This window comes from Leptidea sinapis, chromosome 12, assembly GCF_905404315.1.
Source record: "Leptidea sinapis chromosome 12, ilLepSina1.1, whole genome shotgun sequence".
NCBI classification, from domain to species: Eukaryota; Metazoa; Arthropoda; class Insecta; order Lepidoptera; family Pieridae; genus Leptidea; species Leptidea sinapis.
In genome coordinates, this window is record NC_066276.1 from 5,872,348 (window position 1) to 5,900,078 (window position 27,731).

General features: G+C 34.6%; 1 protein-coding gene across 1 annotated transcript in view; it reads left to right on the forward strand.

The window, feature by feature from the left end:
* The first annotated feature begins 647 nt into the window (after positions 1 to 647).
* LOC126967134 (synaptotagmin-like protein 4) overlaps positions 648 to 27,731 on the forward strand; it is a 160,506-nt gene continuing 133,422 nt past the window's right edge. The window contains exon 1 of the mRNA XM_050811559.1: positions 648 to 956. The gene's annotated coding sequence lies outside the window, so the exon portion shown is untranslated. The remainder of the gene's footprint in view (positions 957 to 27,731) is intronic.

Here is a 27,731-nt window from a genome sequence, read left to right on the forward strand (position 1 = left end):
GGTTTGTACACTAATGTGACATGTGACAGATGAAAACACCTCACATCTGAGCGTCCATTTGGCAACACAGGAAACTCAACAATATTTTTTAACTAGTCGTAATAACCTCAAGAGAATCAAAACTTATTATACAATTACATACTTATGTATGTTCATTATTACGTGAAGATTTCATTTATACAGATTTAAAAGTAAAGAATTTTAATGTGTGGCAATGTGTCTCTACTTGACATAAAATCTGTCTCTTTTGACATATAAAAGTCTATCCGACAGCAAAGATTGAAACACTCAACACGTTTGTACTAAAACGTATCTAATAACGTTAATAAAATCGAAACTTGTTATAAACTTAAGCACACCTTCAAAGCTGACGTGTATTTTGCATTTTAAAAGTTTTAGAAGAAAATAATTTTAAAATCTGATTCTGCTAATCACAAGTTGAAACACTTAACAAACTATTATAAATAAATAATCATAGAAGCCAAACTTGTTATATTAATATTTGTGTTTTTAAAATAATAGTTAAAATAGTTTATAAAATATGTGATATAATGTAACTCTACCTGACATAATGTGAATGTTTCGATATTAGAACGTCGATCTGGCAACACAGCTTGAAACACTCAACAAACTTTTTAGTAGCGACTAGTCAATAGCCATCTATTTGACCAACTCACCGGTTGGAAAAGACGAAACGATCGAACGAAACATTTTCAAATATCGAACCTTTATATACAACAATATACTTTCATATAAAATAAAAAGTTCTTGTGAGTGTTTTACTTAAACCGTTTTAAAAATAAAGTGTCTAAAAAGTGCGCTAAAGTGACTCTACATTAATATGTCAAAATGCCTACCTGAGTTAAAACCTGATTTTAGTTTTAGTGGCAGAGCTTTTTGTTTCACAGCTCGAAAGTTTTAAAAGAAGGATTCTAAAACCATTGTACTTTTGTAGGGTAAGTAAAATTATACTTTATTTAACTTCAATTTAGTTGAATCAGTAAGTTCAGAAAACTTTTAAAAGTTTTATCTAAATCTTAAAGTTTTAAAACTTTATCGTCGCTAAGGCTGTGAAATTACTTTAGTTAAACGGAAGATTAATTACATTTATTATGTTAATTAACATTCTATGTTTTGTGATTTAAATACTCACTCAATGTTATTCATATTATTAAGTGGGTTTGAAGCATAAAACTCATTGACGCAAACTGGTTTTATAATAATGCTTCGGAATTATTTTATTAGTAACAGACATTTAAATGTAACAAGTGATATGGATTTTTAAAAAGGTCACAATGATTTAAGCTATACCTAAAAAAAACAATTATTCGGAAATTCAATACCAACTTACTGAAAATCGACGTAGGTTTCAACCTTAGATCATTAAATACGTCTAGATAGACTAACGGCCATTCCCAATATTCAGTCTATCTCCTACTTGAGATAAAAATCGTAACTATCATTAAGGATTATTAAGAAAGAGATTACTAACAGAAGATCATTGTATCGCCAAAATAAAAATGAATTTCAATCAGACGACATATACTGGTAACGGAACGAATACTCCTAATGATAGAGATAGTGTTGAGCAAACCGCTTTGAAAGTATCTCTAAAATGTCCCATTACGTTTAAGAAGATCACATAAACACATACAGTGCTTCGATTTGGAATCATATTTGCAACTGAACTGCGAGAGGGGTTCATGGCGGTGTCCTGTTTGCGAGTAAGTTGACACTGTTTCTACTGTTACTCATAGATTAACCATTCCCAATATTCTGTCTATCTCTGGTTGTGACCTTCTTGAGATAAAAATCGTAACTATCATTTACTTTCCTGTCCCTATAAACTTATCGAAGGTAACTCACCTTATCCGAACAAACTGTCTTTCATTGGGACAAAATGTCATACAAATCGCCAGTGTAAGACGTAGCTTGTCACGTACACTAAAGTTTAATACTACCTGGCCTGTTTTTATCGGTTTTTTAACAACAAGAGACTCTATCTAGCCGTATAAATTATCTAAAGTTTCAACTTTATGCGGTGGCAAAATGAAAAGTAAGTTCTTCTTGCCTGGCTATAATCTCAATTCATAAATTAACGCCTTGTTAAATAGAAAATAAATCTGCAAATGTAGATGAGTTCATTTAACGGTCGATAAACGCCACAGCTCATTAATAACACGATGGAGACAGAAGCATAAAAATTAATGCTTAATTGTCTTATATTAAATTAATTCTAATTTACCCAGAACAAAAATATTAAATATTATTATAGAAAACATACAAGCAAAACTTTTAAAACAGCTTAACTATGGCGCACGACAAAATTACGTGGACTACCCCGAATCTTGCAAGTTTCATAATATGGTATCACTTAAGGGCAGGCGCAAAGTTCTGGATCTCTCTTTCCTTCATAACATAGTTCATGGTAGGATCGACAGTACAGAGCTAAATGAACTATTAATACAATTACGAGTGCCGTCAGTTCGCACTAGACACACGTCTCTATTCCAAGTCCCGCTGAGTCACACCAATTATTATGAAAATTCGGTAAACTGCCGCACTCTATGCAACTATTATAAAAAATTGAACAGTACTGAACTTTTTAATAACAGCAAACGTTGCTTTATAACGAGTGTTAATAAAAAGGAAGATATAAATTAAAAGTAGGTAATTCACAAATAAACACGAATGTGAATTGCCATTTTCATTTTACATCGTGAATGTTTAATCTTTTTGGCCACTATAAATTTAAATAATAACCTCCCTTGTATCAAATACAATGTTTTTTCAGCATTTTCACGACGATAGTATTGTTTTATTTTTATATTAAAATGTATATAAGATGTTGTCTCATTTGCCCAGTAATTCCACCATACAATTTTTAATTCCAATAATGCTTACACATTACTTCTTTTCAAACAAAAACCGTATCATCGTGGAAATGCTATTTGTGAAAATATCATTGATTTATTGTCATTTTGATTTATATTATTCGTAAATATGCATATTTTATCAAACAAAAGAAAAAAGTAAAAAAATAACCTATACTGTAGCGTTTTCTTTGTAGAAAATTGAAAAGTGATTTTTTCCCAAAAGGCAGTAAAAAACGTATATATACTGGCACAGTTTCTTTGGCCGTTTCTTCTCTTTCAAACCGCATTTTATTTTCGGAGTGATGGCATTCTATTAAGTTATATTGAGAAAAATTTACTAGAATAAAGAGATTTCTGGACGAATTAATTATGATAAAATAAATGAATTTGTCACTTTAAGACTCTGCCGTCCATCTGTTTGAGTTTCAGCAGCAATATTGTAATCACACAGATGAAGAGATTCAGTTATTCCATTTGGCTTTGTGTCTTCGAGTAATGCAGTTAGAGTAGTTCGATTCTCTTCATCAACCCATTCCAATTTAATTGTACAAGAATATTTAACAGATTGGACATATAGAAAATACAAGGATATTCTTATTACATTTACAGTTGTTACACGTGTAACAGGTCGTTTTTATAAGAATACTAGCTGACCCAGCAAATGTTGTATTGCCATATAAAGTAATAAAAAAATTCTATAATTAAAAATTTTGGGGTATAAAAAACAGAAGACGACCGATTCTCAGACCTACTAAATATATCGTAAATAAAATTTATCGTACTACAATAATCATTATATTCGATTGCCATCTTGCAACTCTACTGCGTATCTGTGGATGGTAGAGAACAACATTAAAATTGCGATACAAAAATAGGTGTTGATCGTAGACCGGTGAAAATTTGAAGTTGTATGTATTTTTTAATGTTGAATCATAATAAAAGAAAAATAAATAAATTGTTAATTAATTTAAAAAAAAGGTTAAGGGTGAATAACCTTTATCATTTAGGGGTATGAAAATAGATAGTAGCCGATTCTCAGACCTACTGAAAATGCATATAAAATTTGGTAAAAATCAGTTCAGCCGTTTCGGAGGAGTAAGGTAACTAACTTGTGACATGAGAATTTTATATATAAGATATGTACAGCAAAGGTACATAATATATATGTAACGTCGGTTCGTACTTTTTCAAACTATTTCATTATAAAGTCGACGCAGATTCCTGTAGTGCCTTGAGTTATTTTTACCTAGAGGCGGAAGTGATCTCTTGGGGCAAATAACGGATAAAAGTCAATAAGTGTTAAGCGGTATAAAAACCAGCTTTGTTACAATGCGGTATTCCTGGATTTCCTGTTTTTAGCTGAAGTTCTCATTAACAGTAACTGCTCTTTGGAATCGTATCTAACAACTCCACCAAAGATTTGGCTGTATGGGTACTTGGTACGCTTCCCCGTAGTGATAGTTTTAATTTTATGTAGTCATAGTATTATAAATTTACTTTTGTTTGAATAAATTATACTTCAAATATTAACCTCTCATTGAAATTTGTATGCCTGATTAAGCAAGCGTTTTATACGGAAAATAATTGTAACTCAGTGAAATTGTACATTGAATTTTTAGTAATGGTATGATTAGATTTACGTAATAAATGACAAATTTAGGGATAAACATTTTTTATTCTCTATTTCGCGATGTTTACACATCTTGTCTTTTTATATATTAATTTTGAATATATGTGCCAAGTCCAACAAAAATAAGTGGCATGGCCATACCATTCTCTTCTCGAAGCAGTTCAAGCCAGTTACAACCTGCTATAACTTCGATGTGGATAAAATTAGAAGCCTAAATTTTTCAGTAATAAAGCAGGCGTAGATGTTGTTGGATTAGCTAATTACGTTAAAACTTAAAGAAGGGACATAAAAGAGGGACTTAAACAATTGACAGACGGCATGGATCCAGACAGATCCAGACATCCGGATCTCACAACATTTTACGGTAGAATAACTGAGTTGTGAGACTTAGTTTTTTTTACAAGTTTTTGATGGCATTAAATATTTACAAGAACCAAAATAGCAATAAAATTAGTACCTGGACAGGAAAAAGCAACATTGTAGACATTTATGTAACGTTTTATTACTAGGTAACAAATACTATAATTGAAGTAACAATGAAGCTGGTAGAGTTAACCATAAAATTTATAACACTTTACCTAAAAATAATTTACATCATGATAAAGCATCGCCTATTTTGTTTGCTACTTTGTATTTTTTAAATGTGGTGTCCACGAGTGTCATAGTATTTTACGAGTTTTCCTGCGATAAAGTTTTAATTCATTTTAATTAGATAGCTTTTGCCTCGTGGTATCCAGTTGAGACTATATCTATATTAAATTTTTTTATGTGACGCTTTTGTACATATTTTTTATGGGAGAAGAACTTAGCAGAACGACGCTATGTGATGATGTATTACCTGAACATAACAGATGAGATGATCTGAGCTGTAACAGACTCAAGTTCAAAGCCCGTCTGCAAATGGAATATTGTTCATACCTACACATGTCTGGTCTGGGGCACCGAAGTTTCAGCTCGAATTACTTCGAAATCTAGCATTTTGTGACAGCTTCGCGTTGAATTAAAACGTGCTTTTACACGCTTTTTATTAGCTTCACCTGTATGTATGTTTATTTGTAACCGACTCATTTGGGCGCGATTTTAACCCACTTTAAACAGCCAGATTTATTTCAAATTTCGTAGAATTATCGAAGACCGATGACAATACATTAATTTGATAATATTATTCCATTTTACAATTTGCAAAATAATATATTTGTTATATAATTTTCATCAATCGTCTATAAGGCAGGAATTGATGTTAATATTAAATTTTGAAATAAATTTTCAAATATTTTAATTCGGTTTTCTATAAAAAGCGTGTTTTTCAGTTTCTTTTAACTACTATTTTTTCTATTAATGTTAATAATATTCTCGTAAACAATAGGTAATACAATTTGCTATTACGAATAGGTGGTGTGCTATAAATAACTTGGTCGCCCTTTCACTCCGTTTGTTGGTTGTATGAAACTTGTTTCGGCAGTTCGATGCTAGCTATAACAATATAAATTTGTATGATTTTATTTTCGCTTGAATTAACATACTTTGTCGTAATTTCTATCAATACGACGGTAGAAAAATGCAAAATGCGATTATGAGTGGCTGTGAACACTTAAATACGACTTAGAAGCCACGAAGCTCTTTTATGTTTCGATCGTCAGCTCTCGTTGAGGTGAATTTTTTTATATAAGACGGGGCAAACGGGCAAGAGGCTCACGTGATGGGGAGAGGTGGGGCAACCGCCCATGGAAATCCGCAACAACAGGTGTCAAGAGATGCGTTGCCGGCCTTTAAGGTGGGATGTATGCTAGAATGGATCTGTGGATATAATGTAAGGTTTCTTTATGACAATTAGGGATGAGACGAGCGTTTAGTTGATGGTAATTGATACGACCTGCCCATAACTATGCAGTGCCGCTCAGTAATACAGTAATGCTAACACATTATTGCTTCATGGCAGAAATAGCTGCCGTTGTGGTACCCATAATCTATGCAATGCCGGCATCATGTGCAAAGGAGCCTCCCTCTGGTATGTTTATATTCAACTAATAATCAAATCAAAATAAAGAGATCGTACTATTTGACTGAGTGAAGAATGGTTAAAGAATAAAATATGTGCGTTTGGGACTCGGGTTTTGTAATTTGTGTTGTTTACCAAAGTGAAACACTTACCGCTTGTTTGTAATACTATTCCAAACGAAACAGTCGTTAAAACTTTTGTTAGTTTCATTATTGAGCCAATGAACATAAAATGTTGCGTTCAGCAATAAAAAATTAAAACTGGAAGGATCTTAGTGATCGAAACGGGTCACACTCTTATAACTCGCTTAAAGAAATTTCCGATATGTAAAGACACGAATAACATAACGCATAACACCGGCCGTGTCGACTATGCAGCCTCTTGCCGATTTCTATCATCCTGGTAGCAATGGTTGGGATATAAATAATAAAAATAAATAGATTTAAGGTTATTAAAATATTGTGTTTTCATGGATCATTGTGACTTCACTGATCACGTGAATAATTTCATGTGCATCGGGCGTGCTGAAAGTGATGTGATTTAGTGAGGTGCGTTTGGTATTTCGTACTGATAATATAAAATTTAACGAATGTGTTTATAAAATAAGTGAAATTAACTTGATACTTCCTCGCTGTTCTGAAAAAAAGGCTTTCAACAGACGAACAACGAAGATATCTTAAACAGGTTCCTCTTAAAGAGAGATAAAGTCGAAAAATCTATTGGATAAGAGATAAAAATGGCCAAAACATAGTGTCAGACTAATTTTATTTTAGTTAATAAGTTAGAGAACTTTAATAGCAGCTTGAATAATATTGGCTTCGTTTTGTACTTATTTTTATATTATTGAAATGTACTTAGAGATGTTTGATTTCTTAAATAAAAACGAAAATATGTTACCCACAGATCAAATAGAATTCTACCGACGAAAGAATTCTTAAAATTGTTTATGAAAAGTATTTGAGTATATTTATTATAATAAAATTATACATAGAAATCATTTCTCTGTATACTATCCAGTGTCATAAGATACATAATAGCTTTAAGGGTAAATGTATACACTTCTACAATAAAGTCCCAGCCACTGTTCAGGCATTGTCTATAAATAAATTTAAATGTTTTATAAAAAAATGGCTCTGTCGTAAATCCTATTACTCCACTGCTGAATATCTAAATGATCGGACAGCCTGGGACTAGATTGTGATTATTTTATAGCAACTGTACAATATTGTATATTTTTATTGAAAAGAGCGCAAAAAAAAAGAATGCTGGGAGAGTTTCTTGCGCCGCTTCTTCTCTCTCAGAGCGCCATTTGTTTCCGAAGCGGTAGTAGTATCTAGTAGTATAAGAAATTACATCAAAAAGAATTCTAAAGGAATCAATTTTGAGAAAATAAATGCCTTTTATGCCTTTTATGCCTTTTTGTCCTGATGTTTGTTTCCAGTGAACTCCTATACTAATGAACGGATTTTAATGGGGATCACTTCTGGAGTGCAGTTTGGTCCAACTTATTCTTTCTTATTATTAGAGATTTTATTTCGATTTAGGACTTGTAATTATTTTAAATATTTGTTTTGTATCGACGTATTTTCTATGAGAGAATTTATTGAAGCACTGTTTAACAGTTCTGCTGTGAAACAATTTCATTATAACAACAGGGAGCATATTTTACGAAATAATTATTGATGTTTTGAAATATTATTGACAAATTCATAAAAAAAGCAACAGTACTTTATTTGCTATATACAGAACAACGTCTGTCGGGTCAGCTAGTATTAAATATTTCATAAAAAAAGTTTGTAGGCCAACTGGCTATCTTCTCCAATTCGTTGTGGTTAAACTATTAGTACCGCGTACATAGATACGCTCGCCGGACAATAAACCGTTACAAAGGATAACACTGTCTGTAACATCGCCTTAAACATAAGATAATATATTAACGGACCGTTTCATTGTGATTCATTCGATGACACATCAATATGTTGGAAAAAACAATTGATCCGAATAACGATACATCAATATATTACTAAGGCATTGACATGATTCGAAAGCAATTTGCACTTATGTTATAAAGTTTCTGTTTGAATGCTAGAGATAATCGCTATTTTTTATGACAATAAGGGACGAGACGAGCAGGACGTTCAACTGATGGTAATGCGCCATGCACATTACAATGCAGTGGCGCTCAGGATTCTTGAAAAATCCAAAAATTTTGAGTTGGACTACAATTGCGCTTGTCTCCTTGTGACGTAAGATGTTATGTCTCATTTGCCCATTAATTTCATTAGCTATGACGACCTTCTGACCGAAACACAGTAATGCTTACACACTACTGCTACGCGGCAGAAATAGGCGCCGTTGTTGTACCCATAATCTATCATCCTATGCAAAGGAGGCTCCCACTGGTTTATGCAAAAACGTTTTATATGGCATCTTTCTTATCAATACAATCTATGCAATCTATTAGAAGACTACTCAGAACGTTTGCGATATTTTAAGATGCACACACTGACTGATAGGAGGAATATATTGGATCGTCTCTTTTCATATAAAATTATTAACAGTGGAATTGACTGCCCCGAAATTCTCTCGTTAATTAACGCTCCGCTCCCATGAGACTCACGAGAATCAGCAAACACGATACATTTTCAACAAATACTGCAAAGTCTAACCTAGGTCACTTTCGTACTCCTAATAGAATTGTTCGCACTTTTTCCTTCCGAAAGTTGATCGAAGTATAGACATTTTTAATGATAAATTCTCTTTCGCATTTCGGTATAAACTTCGGAAATTGATATGTTGCTAGACAGAAATATAATTAGCTGCTCAAGAAAAATTATTCATTTAATGTAATATTTTAGTTCTGCCGTATTTAAGTAAATTGTTCATTTTTTTTTATAATTGTATTGTATCTTATTATATAATTGTATTATATTGTATCTTAGTATAAGTTCTTATGTTGTTAAAATTCAAAAAATATGTATGTTTTACTTGCATGTGGTTGTTGCCTGTAAGTGCTATAATAACACTTAGACTTAGACTTATTTAGAATTATATTTAAAGTAATTAGTTAGTTATTATTGTGTTGGCGATGCTAATAAATAAATAAATAGATAAATCCACAATTATTTGAATAAAAAAAAACATGTCATAACAAATTTGCAAGAAGTACCATCACTTGAAGGGTCCCGTAACGACGAACACCACTTTGAGTTTATTTTAATTACTTGGCGGCCATTTTGTAAATTGCCGTACTTACTTGTTTTTATTATCTGTGGTAACAGCCGCAATCGTAATACACTCTCTTTCAACATTTCAGCCCTCTTACAATAACGGATTAACGCAATTCAAAATTCAAATATTTTTATTCAAAATAGGATATAATATCAATTGTTGAAAGTCAAAAACTACCACCCATTCGAAAAAAGTATGCCTCAGACCTGAGAAGAACGGGCGCAAAATATTCAACAGGGTCCTTTTTTTATGAAAATAAAATAATGTAGAATTTAAACAATGTCGAGATTAAAAATATTTTGAAAATTCTGTACAGTTGACTCACTTAACTTACATATTGCATAACTTACTCATAACTTTACTTAAGTTCGCAGAATATTTTTATTCGTTCATCTCATTTTTACAAGCTTTATATTAGCTTCACCTGTATGTATGTTTGTTTGTAACCGACTCATTTGGGCGCGATTTTGACTCACTTTAAACGGCCAGATTTCGTTCAAACTTCGTAGATTTATCGAGGACCGATGACAATACATTAATTTGATCAAATTATTTCATTTTTCAATTTGCAAAAAAAAAAATAAGATTTTTGTTAATTTATATAATTTTTATCTATAGACAATAAGGCAGGAATTTATGTTAATTTTTAAATTTTAACCATTATCTTTAAACGATTTATCTAATATAAGGAATTTTTTGAATACCAAAAAGAATTTTGTGCTTTTAGCGTGTTTTTTAGTTTTTATTAAATTATTATAATTATTATAAGACATCAGGTTACTTTTTCCATACCGTTATACGCATAAGTTTAATCATTAAAAACTTGTAAATCGTTATGTGCATATTAATATATGACGGAGTTTGGGTTGATTGAACTTGAGTATTACTAATATTATGTTAGACATGCGATAGCCCGTGACTTTGTCCCCTAGATTTAAATTTTATTGCATTTTCATAGAGATATGTATTTATATTTTTTTTTTGAAATTGAAATGAAATATAGTATTATCTTTTAATGTCTTTTCTTGAAAGCTTCTAATCCGTCTCTCCACACTATTACATGTCAACACGCTTAGATAGAGTTGATATTAGAAAGGCCGTTCCCAATATTCAGTCTATCTCCAGTGTTAGTCTACTTGAGATAAAAATCGTAGCTATCGTTGATTTTTATGTCACAATAAACTTATCGACGGTAACTCACCTTATCCTTACACGCTTTCTGTCTATGGGAGGACATTTAGCTTACCAGCGATAGAAGTTTGAATGAAATGAACAGTTTCAGATTATTGACAGCTAATTAATGACAGTAGAAGGTAGTAATTTATCTCTATCTGTAGAAAGTATATTGGACACGGCTTTAAATCAACACACTTTTTCTCAAGAACACTTGGTGGGACGTTGAATCGTTGGAGAACTATTATCTACCCCTGTGTTCCCACGAAATTTACGTCTATCTATCCTGGTATGTAATCTTATAATAATAATGTTACTATAGGCCATTTTCCCTGACACAAATCTAAAACTCAGATTTATTTTAACTTCGAAACTTTTCATCACAGGTTTCAAAGGTACTCACAAGTAGTTCACAACAGATTTGTTACTTATTCATTATTATTTATAAAAACAAGTTGACAACAAAGTGTTGTTTAAAATAACAAAATTTCTAATCTTATTTCTAAATCTTTTTCAAAATTAAAATTAAAAATTACTAATTATATGTACTTATGTAATGCTTATACATATGAAAGTCGGAATCCACCACCTTTTGGAAGATAATGCCAGATTTAAAAGATCGGCTCCAGGAAATATAAAACTAAATAAATACCATGATAGTATACCATGAAGTATTGGTATACTTCATGGTGAAGTGGTGACAATCGCTCTATTATATAAAGGTGTGTCAAGATATGTAGAGTCAATTATTCTGTAGTACCCTTTTACAAGTCTACCAGTGGGAGGCTCCTTTGCAGGATGCCAGCTAGTTTATGGGTACCATAACGGCGCTTATTTCTGCTGTGAAGCAGTAATGTGTAAGCATTATTGTGTTTCGGTTTGAAGGGCGCCGTAGCTAGTGAAATTACTAGGCAAATGAGACTTAACATCTTATGTCTCAAGTTGACCAGCGCAAATGTAGTACCACTCAGAATTTTTGTTTTTTTTCAAGAATCCACTGCATTATAATGGGCATGGCGTATCAATTACCATCAGATGAACTTTCTGCTCGTCTCGTCCCTTATTTTCATTTAAAAAAAACCACACAGACGTATTGTTACAAATCTTTACGCCAATAATTACATCGTTTAAATTAGGTGTACGAAATGCAGGCAAATCTTTTTGTTAAGAAAGCAATTGAAACTGTTATGATAAATATTACATATTTTTCTTTGTTTCAGTATTTGTAGCAAGTCTAGGTATATACTTATATATACAGCTCTTAAGCTCTTGAAAAGATTGTGGATATCCATAATTATCCAAATGACTTTCCTTTAGTGTTAATTCCGCCAATATTTGTCTTTAAACAATTCGACACGTGTTTCGCTTCTACACGAGGCATCCTCAGGACATGTTGAGTCACCAAAATCTGGCACGAGAACACGTGTCGAATTGTTTAAAGATATAATTATGGATATCCGCAATTTTTTGTATAATTTAAATCTTTTTAAGAGCCGTGGATTATGTGTAAATAAATAGAATAAAGGCGTATTCCAGACGACGCGACAGTGTTCAATGGTCTGTCGGTACATTACATATGCAGCTCATGACCGCTCGCTAGGACATTGCACCCGCTAGCTGCCCTTTAGCTGACGCTCCCAAGTTCCTGACATATGCTACCAAATCACCGACTCTATTTATACTTCATACTTGAATATTTGAACTGAACCTTAGTCAAAAGTATAAATTAAAATGACAAAATTAAGCAGCATAGAATCATCAGTTACCATATAAATGTAAAATATCTGGACGATCGAGCCTTGCTCGGATTTTTATGAATGTACAAGACTTGACCAAAAAAACTAATTGGACATCTGGATTTGAACCAGGGTCTTCTGCTTTCCGGATCACCCAATCTGAGCTATTGTTATAGCCTTGTATATGGTGGCAAAATTTACCTTTGTATTCTTATGTTATTTTAGCTGTTTCACATTAAAATACAGGTAAAACTACATTTTTTTTTAAATTGAAATCTAGTTAGATTGATTTCTCGCCCCCGAAATCCCCTGTATATTAGATTTTATGAAAATCGTAGGAGCCGTTTCCGAGATTCAGATTATATATATATATATATATATATATAAAGAAAGATATATATTTATATAGAAAGATTCGCCACGTTTTCTTATATATATATATATATAAGAAAACGTGGCGAAGTGACTTTTTGACACTTAACATTTACCCTTAACATTTTCATTTATAACGTTTGAAATATTATTCCAAAGTAACGCCGAACCCGCTACCTCTCGCGTTCCTTGCGAGCGCTCTTTCCACTAAGCCAACCGTTCGAGTATCGTTGATAAATCTTGTATGTCTTGTTTAACTCTCGGCTTCATCTACAGGAACTACTTTACAGTGAACGCGAGAGGTAGCTAGATAGAGGTAGGTTCGAGTCCCGCATCGTTCATAAATTTTGTTTACAAATTTAATTTGTGTAATTAATCCCAAAAGTTAGGGTTATCACTTTGTTTGAATAGAATATATAATAGAAGAATAGAAATGACTGTACAATATTGTATATTTTTATTGAAAAGAGCGCAAAAGTTTCTTGCGCCGCTTCTTCTCTCTCAGAGCGCCATTTGTTACCGAAGCGGTAGTAGTATCTAGTAGTTATTAGAAATGACATCAAAAAGAATTCTAAAGGAATCAATTTTGAGAAAATAAATGCTTTTTAATGCCTTTTTGTTAAACGCCTTATTCTATTCTTATAGTACTAACAAGCCGTGTGCCGCTAGATTCTTGCTGATTATCCATACTAAAATTAATAACAGATTTACTATGTTCACACATTATATATGATGTCACTTACAAATTAAAGGCATTTATTTTCTCAAAATTGATTCCTTTAGAATTCTTTTTGATGTCATTTCGAACACAACCGCCGCTTAGAAAACAAATGACGCTCTGAGAGATAAAAAACGGCGCAAGAAACTCACCCATCATATTTTGCGCTCTTTTCAATAAAATATACAATATTGTATTGTCATTGCTATTGCTATAATCATAATCTAGTCCCAGGCTGTCGGCTGTGGAGTAGTAGGATTTACGACAGAGCCATTTTGAAATAAAACATTTAAATTTATTTATAGATAATACCTGAACAGTGGCTGGGACTTTATTATAAAAGTGTATATATACATTTACCCTTAAAGCTATTATGTATCTTATTCAATTTAAATTCAAATATTTTTATTCAAAGTATTATTGTTGTTATGTGTTCAGGAACGGTTCAGTTGACACCTTCGTCAGTTCGTCCTACATAGACCGCGTGGACAATACGAGTATGTTCACGTATCGATGTGAGACAGTTATGATGTTTTGCATATTATTAACCTGCATACAAATATTAATATTTACAGCTGTCTGGTGTTCTTTATGATATCGTAGTTAGTTTTTTTATGGAATAGGAAAAGAACCTAGATAAACCTATATTTTCGTCCTCAGTAATATTACCAGTTATTAATTAATCACTCACACTAACTCATACACTTTTATTTATCACTAGATACACTCGAGGTGAGATTTTTTTTTTGCGCCCAAACTAAGGAAAGGGCTAACCCTCCGGGATAACGACGGGAGGGAGGTGGTGAATGCTCATGCATACCAACGCAGCCTAAGTCAGCGTTGGTTATATCGGACTCACGTGAAAACCTAGGTGCCTACCCACTAAACACCACCTGCAGTGGGCTTTGGGCAGGTGCCCTCTAAGCCTACATCGAAGGAGACCTTCTCTTGGGGAGAGAGGCGCAAGCGGCACTCTCTATGAAGTTTCCGCTGGGTTATAGGTGAGATTTTTTTTTTTTTGCGCCCAAGCAAGGGAATGGGCTACCCTCCGGGATAACGACGGGAGGGAGGTGGTGAATGCTCATGCATACCAACGCAGCCTTAGGCTGCGTTGGTTATGTGGGACTCACGTGAAAACCTAGGTGCCTACCCACTAAACACCACCTGCAGTTGGCTTTGGGCAGGTGCCCTCTAAGCCTACATCGGAGGCGACCTTCTCATGGGGAAAGAGAGAGGCCCAAGCTGGGATCGGGAAGCTTAACCTATATGAATGTTACAAAAATAACGTTTGCGCGATTTTAAATGGCCTGTGGCGCCATCTAGTTACACTTTGAGTAAGTAGAGCATTGAAGTTAAACAACCAGTATTATTATTATGTATTATTTACAATATTTTACATATGGTATTTAGTTAATATTTTCTTTGTCAGTCAGACCCCAAACATTAAATAATGAACAGGCATTATTTTATTTTCTCAAAAATTGATTCCTTTAGATTTTTTTTGATGTCATTTCTAATATGCTACTACCACCGCTTCGGAAACAAATGGCGCTCTGAGCGAGAAGAAGAAACTCTACGAGAATTCCTTTTTTGCGCTCTTTTAAATCTAATACATAATATTGTATTGTTATTGCTATAAAATATTCATAAACTAGTCCCAGGCTGTCCGCTCACTTAGATATTCAGCTGTGGGGTAGTATGATTTAGGACAGAGCCATTTTTTAAAAAAACATTTAAATTTATTTATAGATAATGCCTGAACAGTGGCTGGGACTTTATTATAAAAGTGTATACATTTACCCTTAAGACGACGCATTGACGGTATTGCATCAGGGATTTCAACTTTTTTCAGCAATTACAAAACATTCGGAATTAATATTTTATGTTTTGAGTTGTTCATGAGCTTAACTTCAAGCTATTATGTATCTTATGAAGCCTATTAGAATTAGTTACGAGCAATCCCTTATTTCTAGTGTTATAAAGCCGTTTTGGAAGTATTTCTTTTTAAAATTTCCTTTGAATCAACTACATTTTAAGGAGCAAATTGTTATTATTATTGTGAATAACTATTTTCGAAATCAAACGGAAGGGTATCAAATCGCTTTTGAATTCTTCAATTCACACCATTAGTATAAATTAGGTTCCTGTACTTTTATCCTACATTTAGTTTTAATTAAACACTTAAGTTCTTTCACAGTATTATGTCCTATTTTTTTATGGAAAAGGAGATCAGATAAGTGTACAGGTCACCTAGTGTTAAGTGATCACCGCCGCTGACATTCTCTTGCAACACCAGAGGAAACACAGGAGCGTTGCCGGCTTTTAAGAAAGGTGTACGCACTTTTTTTTGAAGGTTCCCATGTCGTATCGTCCCGGAAACACCGCACAAGGAAGCTCATTCCACAGCTTTGTAGTACGTGGATGAAAGCTCCTTAAAACTGCACATCGAGGACACATCCAGATGGTGGGGATGATATCCTATAGAGCATCGCAGCCGATATTAATACGTTTTTTGTGTTGAAGAAAGGGGGCTTACTATACACGCTATTTATAACTTAGAATCATAGAGAATCATTTGAAGAAAAGATTTAATAATTTGACACGGCAGCTAGTAATATATTCTAGACTCAATATGCTTGGGGTCGAATCCTGGTAGGTGCAAACATTTGTTTGATGAATATGAATGTTTGTTTCCGAGTCAAGGATGTTAATATGGATATTTAAATATGTTAATTGCATTGAATTATATCGTTGACTAGCGCTCATAGCACAAGCTATACCTAATGTATATGTTTATAGCTCCAAAGCTAGATATGTTGTGTTAAAGTGTGTCAAATACCTATTATATATATATATAATGAAAATGGTCTTTGTTTGAGGCTCTTTCACGCCTTAACCACTATTCGGATCGACATGAAACTACCACCATTCGATGCGAAATTTATCCTAGATGGTTTATGGATACTTATTATTTTAAAATAAAAATTTATTTCCTTTTAAAATTCGCGCCAGCGAAGCGGGCGGGAACGGCTAGTGAGTATAAATTTTGACATACTATATTTTAAAAGATGTTAGACTTTTAACTTGCTGTTAGACAACCGATAAAAACAGGCCAGGAATATTAGTTGAGTGTGCGTGCTACAAGCTACGGCTTATACTCTCGTTTTGTATGAAATTTTGTGTAAGTTTGCGTGAACTGCTTAAAACAGGGGTTAACTCTAAATTCAATTTTTTTCTCACGTTTTCTCAGCTGTCATAGACTTGACGTATAATTGATCTAAGATTTTCATTTTATTCATATTGTAAGTATTTATCGCTACCAAGAACAAAATGTAAGCTTATTATGCCAACTAGCCGGCTAAGTCGAGTCAGTACCGTCATTTGATGGACCAAATACAGTCTTCTACAACAACATCCGAGAGAACGTACAAGATTACATAAGTGAAGTTTACATAAATTACTATAAATGATACAATATCTTGAAGATGAAGTTTTTGTCAGCAGGCCATGAAGGGTTCCGTGGCAGCAAGTAACATTATTTAAAAGTTCTTTAGTAATAATATAAATATTTGAGTTGATTGAATGAAAGGTAATTTGCGGTTTACGATTTATGACGTAGTAAAAAAACTACTCACCTACTAAATCTCGTTCAAATCGGTGCAAGTTTGCGTCGTAATGTAGGTACATCACATATTTTTTTAGTTTCAATATTCTCTTATGTTAGATGTTACGGGGGGGGACATTTTACTACTTTGGAAGTGTCTCTCGTGCAAACTATTCAGTTTAGAAAAAAAATGATATCAGAAACCTCAATTTAATTTTTGAAGAATCCATAGATACCCCACACGTATGTATGGCTTTGATGAAAAAATTTTTGAGTTTCAGTTTTAAGTATGGGGTATCCTCAAAGTTTCATGTTTTATTTTTTATTTTTGTGTGAAAATGTTACTGCGGTTCACAGAAACTACATCAACTTACCAAGTTTCAACAGTATAGTTCTTATAGTTTCAGAAAAAAGTGGCTGTGACATACGGACGAACAGACATAATAAATCTATAAGGGTACTTTGCCATTTTGCTACGAAACCTTTACAAGAACTGCCGGTGAGTTTTTCGTGCCTGTTCATTTCAGGTGTGATGCATTATAGTGATTTCAAAATCGTATCTCGATAAAATATTTCAATTTGACTTTCCTTGGAAACTAAAAGAATTAATACATAACACTGTGGACATTTAGGGGGATGAAAAATAGATGTTGTCCGATTCTCAGACCTACCCAATATGCACTCAAAATTTCATGAGAATCGGTCAAGCCGTTTCGGAGGAGTTCAAAGTTTAACACCATGACACGAGAATTTTATATAATAGAATTATTTGTTTAACGTGCAACGTGCCATATGAATTATACATACCTAGAAATAACGGTTTATTGACTCTTTGAAACGGAAAATTACCAATATTTATTACCAATGGACCTAGATTGATTTATAAGATTTTTACTAAGCTTAAATATTTATCTTTGAGTACAACAGACGCTGAGGTTTTCTTAGAAGTATTTCTACTTTTAATCCTACTTAAAGTTAAGAAGTTAGAATTGTTTTATTGTTAAGGCAGGCGCTAGATTTTTTTATGAAAATAAGGGAAGAGACGAGCAGGACGTTCAGTTGATGGTAATTGATACGCCCTGCCCATTACAATGCAGTTTCGCTCAGGATTTTTGAATAAATCCGAAAATTCTGAGCGGCACTACAATTGCGCTCGTCACCTTCAGACATAAGATGTCAAGTCTCATTTGCCCAGTAATTTTACTAGCTACGGGATCCATCAGACCGAAACACAGTAATGCTTACACATTACTGCTTCACGGAAGAAATAGGAGCCGTTGTGGGACCCATAATCTAGCCGAATCTAGCAGAGGAAAACGATTAAAATTCAAGACTTAAATTCAAATTAAACACTATTGCCATAATTCTATTTGAATACACTTAACATAATAGATATATCTCGTCTCGCCGGATGTCGACGGTCGCGCCAGCTACAGAGTCTTTTTTTTATGAAAATAAGGGACAAGACGAGCAGGCCGTTCAGCTGATGGTAATTGATACGTCCTGCCAATTACAATGCAGTGATGCTCAGGATTCGTGAAAAAAGCCAAAAATTCTGAGCGGCGCTACAATTGCGCTCTTCACCTTGAGACGTAAGATGTTAAGTCTCATTTGCCCAGTAATTTCACTAGCTACGGCGCCCTTCAGACCGAAACACAGTAATCCTTACACATTACTGCTTCACGGCAGAAATAGGCGCCGTTGTGGTACTAAATAACTGTAATAATTTAAGTAAATATGTGTAGATCTACCAAATTATGCAATGCAGCAATGAACGTAACCCCATTGCATTTTGATCACAGACAGTTACAAATTCCGCCACAGATCGCACCCTTAGCTTTGTCTTTTCCAGTACCATGTCAAACTACACGAGTGTGACTCTGTAAGCCACAAGTGAATTCATATTGATATCAAATTACAAATAGCATTCTATACTCATACTATGTACAGGATACCAGCTATTACCCAACGATTAATTTAAAATGCTACTTTAATATTAAAACTAACGACTTTTCCGGCCACATGGTAAATGAGCCACACCATATAAAGCACTATGTACCTCAATTAGAACGTAATTTTTTGTATATATGGTAATCTATCTCAGTTGAATGTCATTCAATTAGTAATTATAACCAACTTGTTAATGATTTGTACTTTAGAGTTATTATCATTCCATTCTGTAACGATGTTATTGAGAATCAATATATATATCTTAACTTAACGAGGAGGAAATACATTTATGTACTACCCCTACGCCATATATAGCACAGGGGGTGTGGGACTCAACCACTTAGACCATCTTCTACACAGATAGAAGTTGGCGAAGTTTGATAATACCCACTAAAACCTCCTCGAAATCAGAGAGTTGAGAGGTTTTCCGGGATCTTTGTAGAGCATTTCAATGGAGAACCTCGGGGAAAGTAGTACTTACCTCCAACTTAAAAAACAGACATAAAGATAAAATATAATGGACTGACGCACAGACATAAAAAATTCGCTAATAATTATTACGAATATACTATTTAATTGCAATTTTTATAATCCCAACCATATTAATATATATTTAGAAAATTAGATTTATAATTATCCATTGTTACCAGCACAACTTTAAATTAAGCGCTCAAAGAAATAGAAAATTGTCATTTGATGATCTCCAGACAAGGTCAAGTCGCACCACATAGAAACCTGATTCCGAATCTTAACTGACGAGCGTTAGTTCACGTGAGTTGGACCGTGTCTTCGGCTACCACACTAAATTTTGAAGCAATAGTTATAAATTATAATATATTCTTATTTTTATGGATCGAGGTAATCTTTAAATGCTACTTGTACGACATTTAAGAGAGCGGATTCTTCTGAACATTCAAATACGATAATTAATGTTGCAGACTGCATAGAGTAGTTATATTAAGATGTGTAACAGGTTTTGTTGTATTAAAATGATGCGGATTTAGATAGATTATATGTAGATAAAATATAGAAAATCCTGTTTTGAAGTTATACTTCTTTAGGCGCGTTATGAAAAAATCATGAGTGAAATTTTAAAATGCGGGCGCATCACTGTTCCTAAAATTTTCTGACGTTTGCGTCATTCGTTTTTTTTTGTTACTTCGTCCATTATTAGGACAGGCAAAGGGTTCAAGCCCATACAGCCGGTATTCATTATTTAATAATTAATTGTCAAAGCCGTCATTGAAGAATTTTTGCAAAATTGTTCTTTCTAATAACGTAGAATTTGTGCACGAGGAATAATGATTTTTGTTTCATTAGGCCAAAGAAGTATAACTTCTTGCGTGCATACATAAGTACAAACACACTTTTTTTGCCCATATATAACAAAACATGTATCTTCGAAACTAGAGAATTCTTAATGGAACAGAATGACAATCAAGCAAAAGTATCACAGTGGTGATCACAGACGTCCATGATCTTTAGGAAAGTGTGAGGAATCTCAGACGCTTAAGTGGCCTTTAAAGTGCTCTTATTAGAGATTCCCATGTATTAAAGTTACTTGGAAAACTGTACTGTGGGGGGAAAAACAGAGAATAATTAGAGATTAACACAAGACTCCCGATCGTAGCATCTGAGACTCCAACGAGATTTCTCATCCAACTTTCTCAAAATTGATTACTGTGATGTGTGTACTTATAAATATACGTATTAGTAGCATAATGTATAGATTCGTAGATCACACTTTGACGCAAGTCACAGAACGTAGTGATTATATTCTCTTTGTTAGTCACAATTAGGCCTCATTACGGAAGGACGTGTTTTATTGACTACTAGTCCCGATATTTCTCAATTACCTGATGATGTTGCAGCATCGGAGGAATCATGCATGCATGTCTTTTATGTCATTGTCATGCTACCAGATATTCATATAAAAACAAAATGACTAGAAACAAATTTAAGTTTCATCAAATTACATTTTGGTGTCGAGTTTTAACAGCTTGTGTTACGTAAATTGTTCCACCTGCTTCATATTTAACGGTCCGTTTACTCACTTGGTCGCATTAACGCGTAATTAAATAACCCACCTTTAGGCTTTAGGATTTTAATCCATTCTTCGGATGTATCCCTATGAAACCCTAACTACTGAGCTAGGATTCGAATCCTTGTAGGAGCTTATGTATAAATGTTTGTTTCCAAGATATTTTAAGGTTTTTCTTTCGAGTTTTTATGTAAGATAGTAAATATCGAGTCATGGATGTTTATATGTATTTATGTATGATTAAGTAGGTATATTGTATTAAATATATAGTTGTCTTGTACCCATAATACAGGCTATGCCTAGTTTGGGGCAAGATAATTTGTGAAAGAGTGTGTCAATATTATTATGAAATATATCATTGTCTTTAACCAACTTAATTTCATAATATTTTTAAGAGACTTAATAAAGTTGTTATTATATCATTATATAAACTATAACTACTTCAATAAACATGGTGGTATTATGGTAGAGTCTATATTATATGCGCCATATAATTGCACACTATTCTCCATTCGTATAACCCAAGATATTCATTGTAGTTAATTGATGCACAGGATTTCTTCAGACAGTTCATTTTCAAAGACAAAGTGAAATAAACTTTTTTCAATTAGGCTTAAACTAAGCGCTTTTGAATATCTCCTTTAAATTACTGAATTTACCATATTGTGTTCGAAAAATAGTTGAGCTCGTGAGAAAAAAATACAAAAAACTCAACGGCCACTCTTTTCAATTAAATACAGTATTTTACAATGTCTGTAATATACATAACAAATTAGTTTGTATGGTGCTACATACAATATATGAATCTTGTTCAAATAATATAAATTATTTCATAAAAAGTAATATAGAATTCACTGTATAAATGTAAATTATCGTATATTGGATGCATCAACCATTAGAGCCCAGGATCTATTTTACAAAAAAAGTGCATACGAATACTGGCCAACATAAAAATAACAGACTCATGTCTACCCCATTTCAAAAAATTTAATATTCTAACCCTACCCTCCATATATATCTTCGAAATATGCAAATTTGTTAAAAATAATCTACACAATTACACAAAGAAAGAAATTAAGCCCCGTCGATATCCCGAAAGATATATAAACAAATTAAACTACCCTACTACGGTCTGCTGTTCAGACCAAATTGTGACACCCAAACTGGGTATCCATAATATACTGCCTTGTATAATAATTATAGTATTAACTCCAAATGTTATATTTAAGGACTATATTTATGGAATTGCAATAAATTGAAATTGAGATTAAATTCATTGTTTGTTTAAGGATGTTTTGATCCATCCAACAACTACAACTCTAAATCAACATTAATACTTTGTTTTGTGATCCAATCTTGTATAAAATTGATAAGTAGGTTATAAAATATACTTCTATTTACCGTTTTCTCATACAATAGTATTTTTTAAGATCCCTCTCTACCTTTTCTTCCACTCTTGGTGATTTTCATTCTGCGGTGTATTGCCACGTCCTTTTCTTTCCGCCCTGATCTTCAATTTATGTGAATTTGTTTCAAGAATTTCACAATTTGCTTATGTCATTGTCTTATTGAATTCTTTGAAATTATCATTTAAAATTATATGTAATCAGCCTTAGATATTAGATTGGTCCCCCCTGCGCTCGAACTAGATACCGAAGGCGTAGTCGCAACGTGCGGCAACTAATCAACAGCAAAACTGTGAAACGAACTTCCTTGTGCGGTGTTTCCGGGACGATACGACAAGGGTACCTCCAAAAAAAGCCCGTACACCTTCCTTGAAGGCCGGCAACGCTCCTGTGATTCCTCTGGTTTTGCAAGAGAATGTGGGCGGTGGTGATCACTTAACACCAGGTGACCCATACGCTCGTTTGTCCTTCTTTTCCATAAAAAAAACTAACACTACGCCCAAGTGGGCGTATTAGAGCCAGTCTCGAACAATGTGTGACGTTGACGTGTCACATGCTCTGTTAAACTTTGCTAATAATTGAAACTAAAATTCCGGGTTCCGTAGTAAATCTTTTTTAACTTAATACTACAAGAAATAAGAAAGACACAGGGAACACAACAATCAACAATTTTTTTTGTATTTTATTAAAAAACACGAAGCGTATGTTACAAAATTTGAAAGGTGCCATTGAGTGTTAAGATGCCACGCACACAAGCATCTAATAGTTGCCGTAATAAAAAAGCAATTGTTCTTAAGTAGTGCGGTATCTAGTTGAAGCGCAGCGGAGACTTATCATTAATCTAAGTAAGCATCGTTACAGTAAAACGGTGCTATAAAGATAAAAACTTAATCGAGGGGAGTTATTGATAAGAAATACCATCAGTCTTATTTAGTACCCATAAAACAAATTGCTCAGTAAGCTCATAGAGGTTTTCACTCAAGTAGTCGTGTCTAATTGTCCGTATGTCAATTAATTTTTGGTATAAGAACTGATGACGATTTATATTATAATCTATTCTATAATATATATAAAAATGAATTGCAGTTCGTTAGTCTCGCTAAAACTCGAGAACGGCTGGACCGATTTGGAAAATTTAGGTCTTGAATTCTTTGTGGAAATCCAGATAAGGTTTAAAGGTGAATAAATAGGAAAATGCTCGAAATTAAATAAAAACAACAAATTTTTGTTTCTCCTTTGATGTGTCCATATATAATTTCTATGAGAGAATTTAATGACGCACTGTACAGATCCCAAAAATATTCTACTAACTAAGGTATTATAACACTTCACTTTATTATATTCACCAGTTTTTTTTTTTTTTTTGCGCCCAGACAAAGGGAAAGGGCTACCCTCCGGGATTACGAAGGGAGGGAGGTGGTGAATGCTCATGCATACCAACTCATCCTAAGGCTGCGTTGGTTATGTGGGACTCACCTAAGTGCCTACCCACTAAACACCACCTGAGGTTGGCTTTAGGCAGTGTGCCCTCTTAAGCCTCCATCGCAGGCGACCATATCTCGGGGAAGAGAGGCGCAAACGGCACATCCTAAGGGATGTTCGCTGGGAAGGTATTCACCAGTTACAAAATAAGTAAAGTGACAGTTCTATAATAAACTTAGATAATGCGTCCTTGATGGCTTAGGGCGACATCTATGAACAATATCAAACTGTAATCGATTACAAACCTTAACACGCACGTTTTGACAGTTCTGCTGTGAAACAATTTCATTACGACAGCAGGGTGCATATTTTACGAAGTAATTCTTGATGTTATGTTATATTATTGACAAATTCATAAAAAACATTATTTTATTTATTATATGTATATAATAACGTCTGTCGGGTCAGCTAGTTGTTAATATTTTGCATTTAATTGTTACGATGTCGAAATGCCAAGCATTATTCATACCCCTTTGCATAACTCAGAACTTTTCTGTGGATTTCTATTTAAAAGTCATGATTTTAATAATGTACTGTTTTATTCCAATAAATAAGTCTACACTAATTTTGATTGATAAGTGAATATGCAAGAAACTGTCATAACCATAATGTTAACACTAGGAACAGACATAAACTTATAATGCCTACTACTTGGGTAAGTCGAGTTAGTCTTTTATAGGGCGTCGTATTAGAGGCATAAAATGCACTAATTTTCTCAAAATGGATTCCTTTAGAGTTCTTTTTGATGTAATTTCTAATATACTAGACACTACTACCGCTTCGGAAATAAATGGCGCTCTGAGAGAGAAGAAGTCGCGCAAGAAACTCTCTCTATGCTTTTACAACAAGATCCCAGAAAATGTTCAAAACAAATGTATAACGAAATTCAAAACAATTGTCAAAAAAAGTTGTAAAGGCTACTATAACATAAATGACTTGCTTAATGATCAGATTGGGAGCGACCGCCCTCAGGCTATTAAATAATAAATTTTATTGTGCGATTTTACATTGTAACCATATTTTTATAAAAAAAACTGTGACTTTCAATAAGTGATATATATCTATATATATATAAATGAACTGCTGTTCGTTAGTCTCGCTAAAACTGGAGAACGGCTGGACCGATTTGGCTAATTTTGTTCTTGAATTATTTGTGGAAGTCCAGAGAAGGTTTAAAAGGTGAATAAATATGAAAATGCTTGGAATGATATAAAAACAAAAATTTTGCTTTTCCTTTGATATGTCCCCCGTCGAAATCAATTTTAAAGAATAGTTTCAAATTAATAACTAATTAGAATTTTTATATCTTTCTAAGTTTCTCATTTGACTACCAACGGTATGTATATTGATAAATCTTAATTTATTAAATTCATAAAAAACAGTATTTTATTTATAATGCACAGAACAACGTCTGTCGGGTCAGCTAGTTTTGAATAAAAATATTTGAAATTAATTTTTGAATGAATTTGCGCTATTAAGAAAGATCACGACACGTGGTATAGTCTCGTAATGTTTTTTTTTTTATGGAATAGGAGGACAAACGAGCGTACGGGTCACCTGGTGTTAAGTGATCACCGCCGCCCACATTCTCTTGCAACACCAGAGGAATCACAAGAGCGTTGCCGGCCTTTAAGGAAGGTGTACGCGCTTTTTTTTAAGGTACCCATGTCGTATTGTCCCGGAAACACCGGACAAGGAAGCTCATTCCATAGCTTTGTAGTACGAGGGAGAAAGCTCCTTGAAAACCGCATTGTGGAGGACCGCCATACATCCAGATGGTGGGGATGAAATCCTAACTTGTGGCGTGTCGTGCGAAGGTGGAATTCGGCGGCAGGAATCAGGTTAAACAGCTCTTCGGAACACTCCCCGTGATAAATGCGGTAGAAGACACACAATGAAGCGACGTCTCTACGCAACGCCAAGAGATCCAGCCGTTCACAGAGCACTGAGTCCCCGACAATTCGAGGTGCTCTACGTTGCACGCGGTCAAATGGATCGAGCAGATACTGGGGTGCGCCACACCAGAGATGACAGCAATACTCCATGTGTGGCCGGACCTGCGCTTTGTAGAGCGCTAGAATGTGGGCCGGCTTGAAGTATTGCCGTGCTCTATTGATGACTCCCAGCTTCTTCGAAGCCAATTTGGCTTTGCCCTCCAGATGGCCACGGAATTGGCAATCGCTCGAGATTTCGAGACCCAGTATTCCGATACTAGGCGCGGCTTTAAGAGAAGTGTTCTCGACTCTTCACAATACAACAAATGGGGTTTTTTTTGTGGTAAACGCGCAAACTTGAGTCTTCTGGGGGTTAAATTGGACAAGGTTCAATTTACCCCATTCCGCGACCTTCTCTCTTGAGAGGACTCGATAGAAGACACAAGTTTCTCCCGGCACTGGTCGACGATTTCCCGAGAGAGACGTGCATAGCCCGTGTATACGGCATCACCAGTGCTGTCATCTGCATAGCAATGAATGTTGGAGGTGTCCAACATATCATTGATATGCAGAAGAAACAGCGTAGGAGATAGCACACAGCCTTGGGGCACTCCAGCATTCACGGGCTTCGGGTTCGAGCAATGTCCGTCGACAACGACCTGTATGCTGCGCCCAGTGAGGAAGCTGGAGGTCCACTTGCACAAGCTCTCGGGAAGCCCAAATGATGGAAGTTTAGAGAGGAGCGCCTTGTGCCATACACGATCAAAGGCCTTCGCTATATCCAGGCTAACTGCCAGGCCTTCCCCCTTGCTTTCAATAGCCGCAGCCCATCTATGTGTTAGGTATACTAGAAGATCACCTGCCGACCGACCATGGCGAAACCCGTATTGTCGGTCGTTGATCAACTGGTGATCCTCTAGGTATACCAAGAGATTCTCCATGATTTTGGAGAGCAGGGAGGTAATAGCAATAGGCCTGTAGTTTGCCGGATCCGAACTGTCTCCTTTTTTTTGGATCGGATGGACAAGGGCTGACTTCCATGAGTCAGGGACTACGCCTTTGGAATAAGAGTGCCGGAATAAACGCGTTAGCACCGGCGTCAACTCAGGGGCACACGTTCTAAGCACGATTGGAGAAATGCCATCCGGCCCGCTCGACTTCCTGACGTCCAACGAAAACAGAGCTCGCCTAACAGTTTTCTGTCTGAACTGTACTTCAGGCATAGAGCTCTGACACCGCGGGATGGTCGGCGGTGTTTTTCCGTTGTCGTCCAGAGTCGAGTTGGAGGCGAAAAGAGCGCACAGGAGCTCGGCTTTCTCTTTTGCCGTATGGGCCAGGGTGTCATTCCTCATGTGCAATGGCGGCATGGACGGCTGGCTGAAGTTACCAAGAGCAGCTTTCGACAATGACCAGAACTTGCGTGTTCCGGTCGGGTAACTGGAAAGCTGCTCGCCGATTTTGACGACGTGCTTAGACTTCGCACGGGCGATTTGCCGCTTAAAAAATCTGAAGGCACGGTTATATTTCATCTTAAGAACTTTGCATTTCGGATCCTTTGTGCCCAGCGCCGCAACCCAAG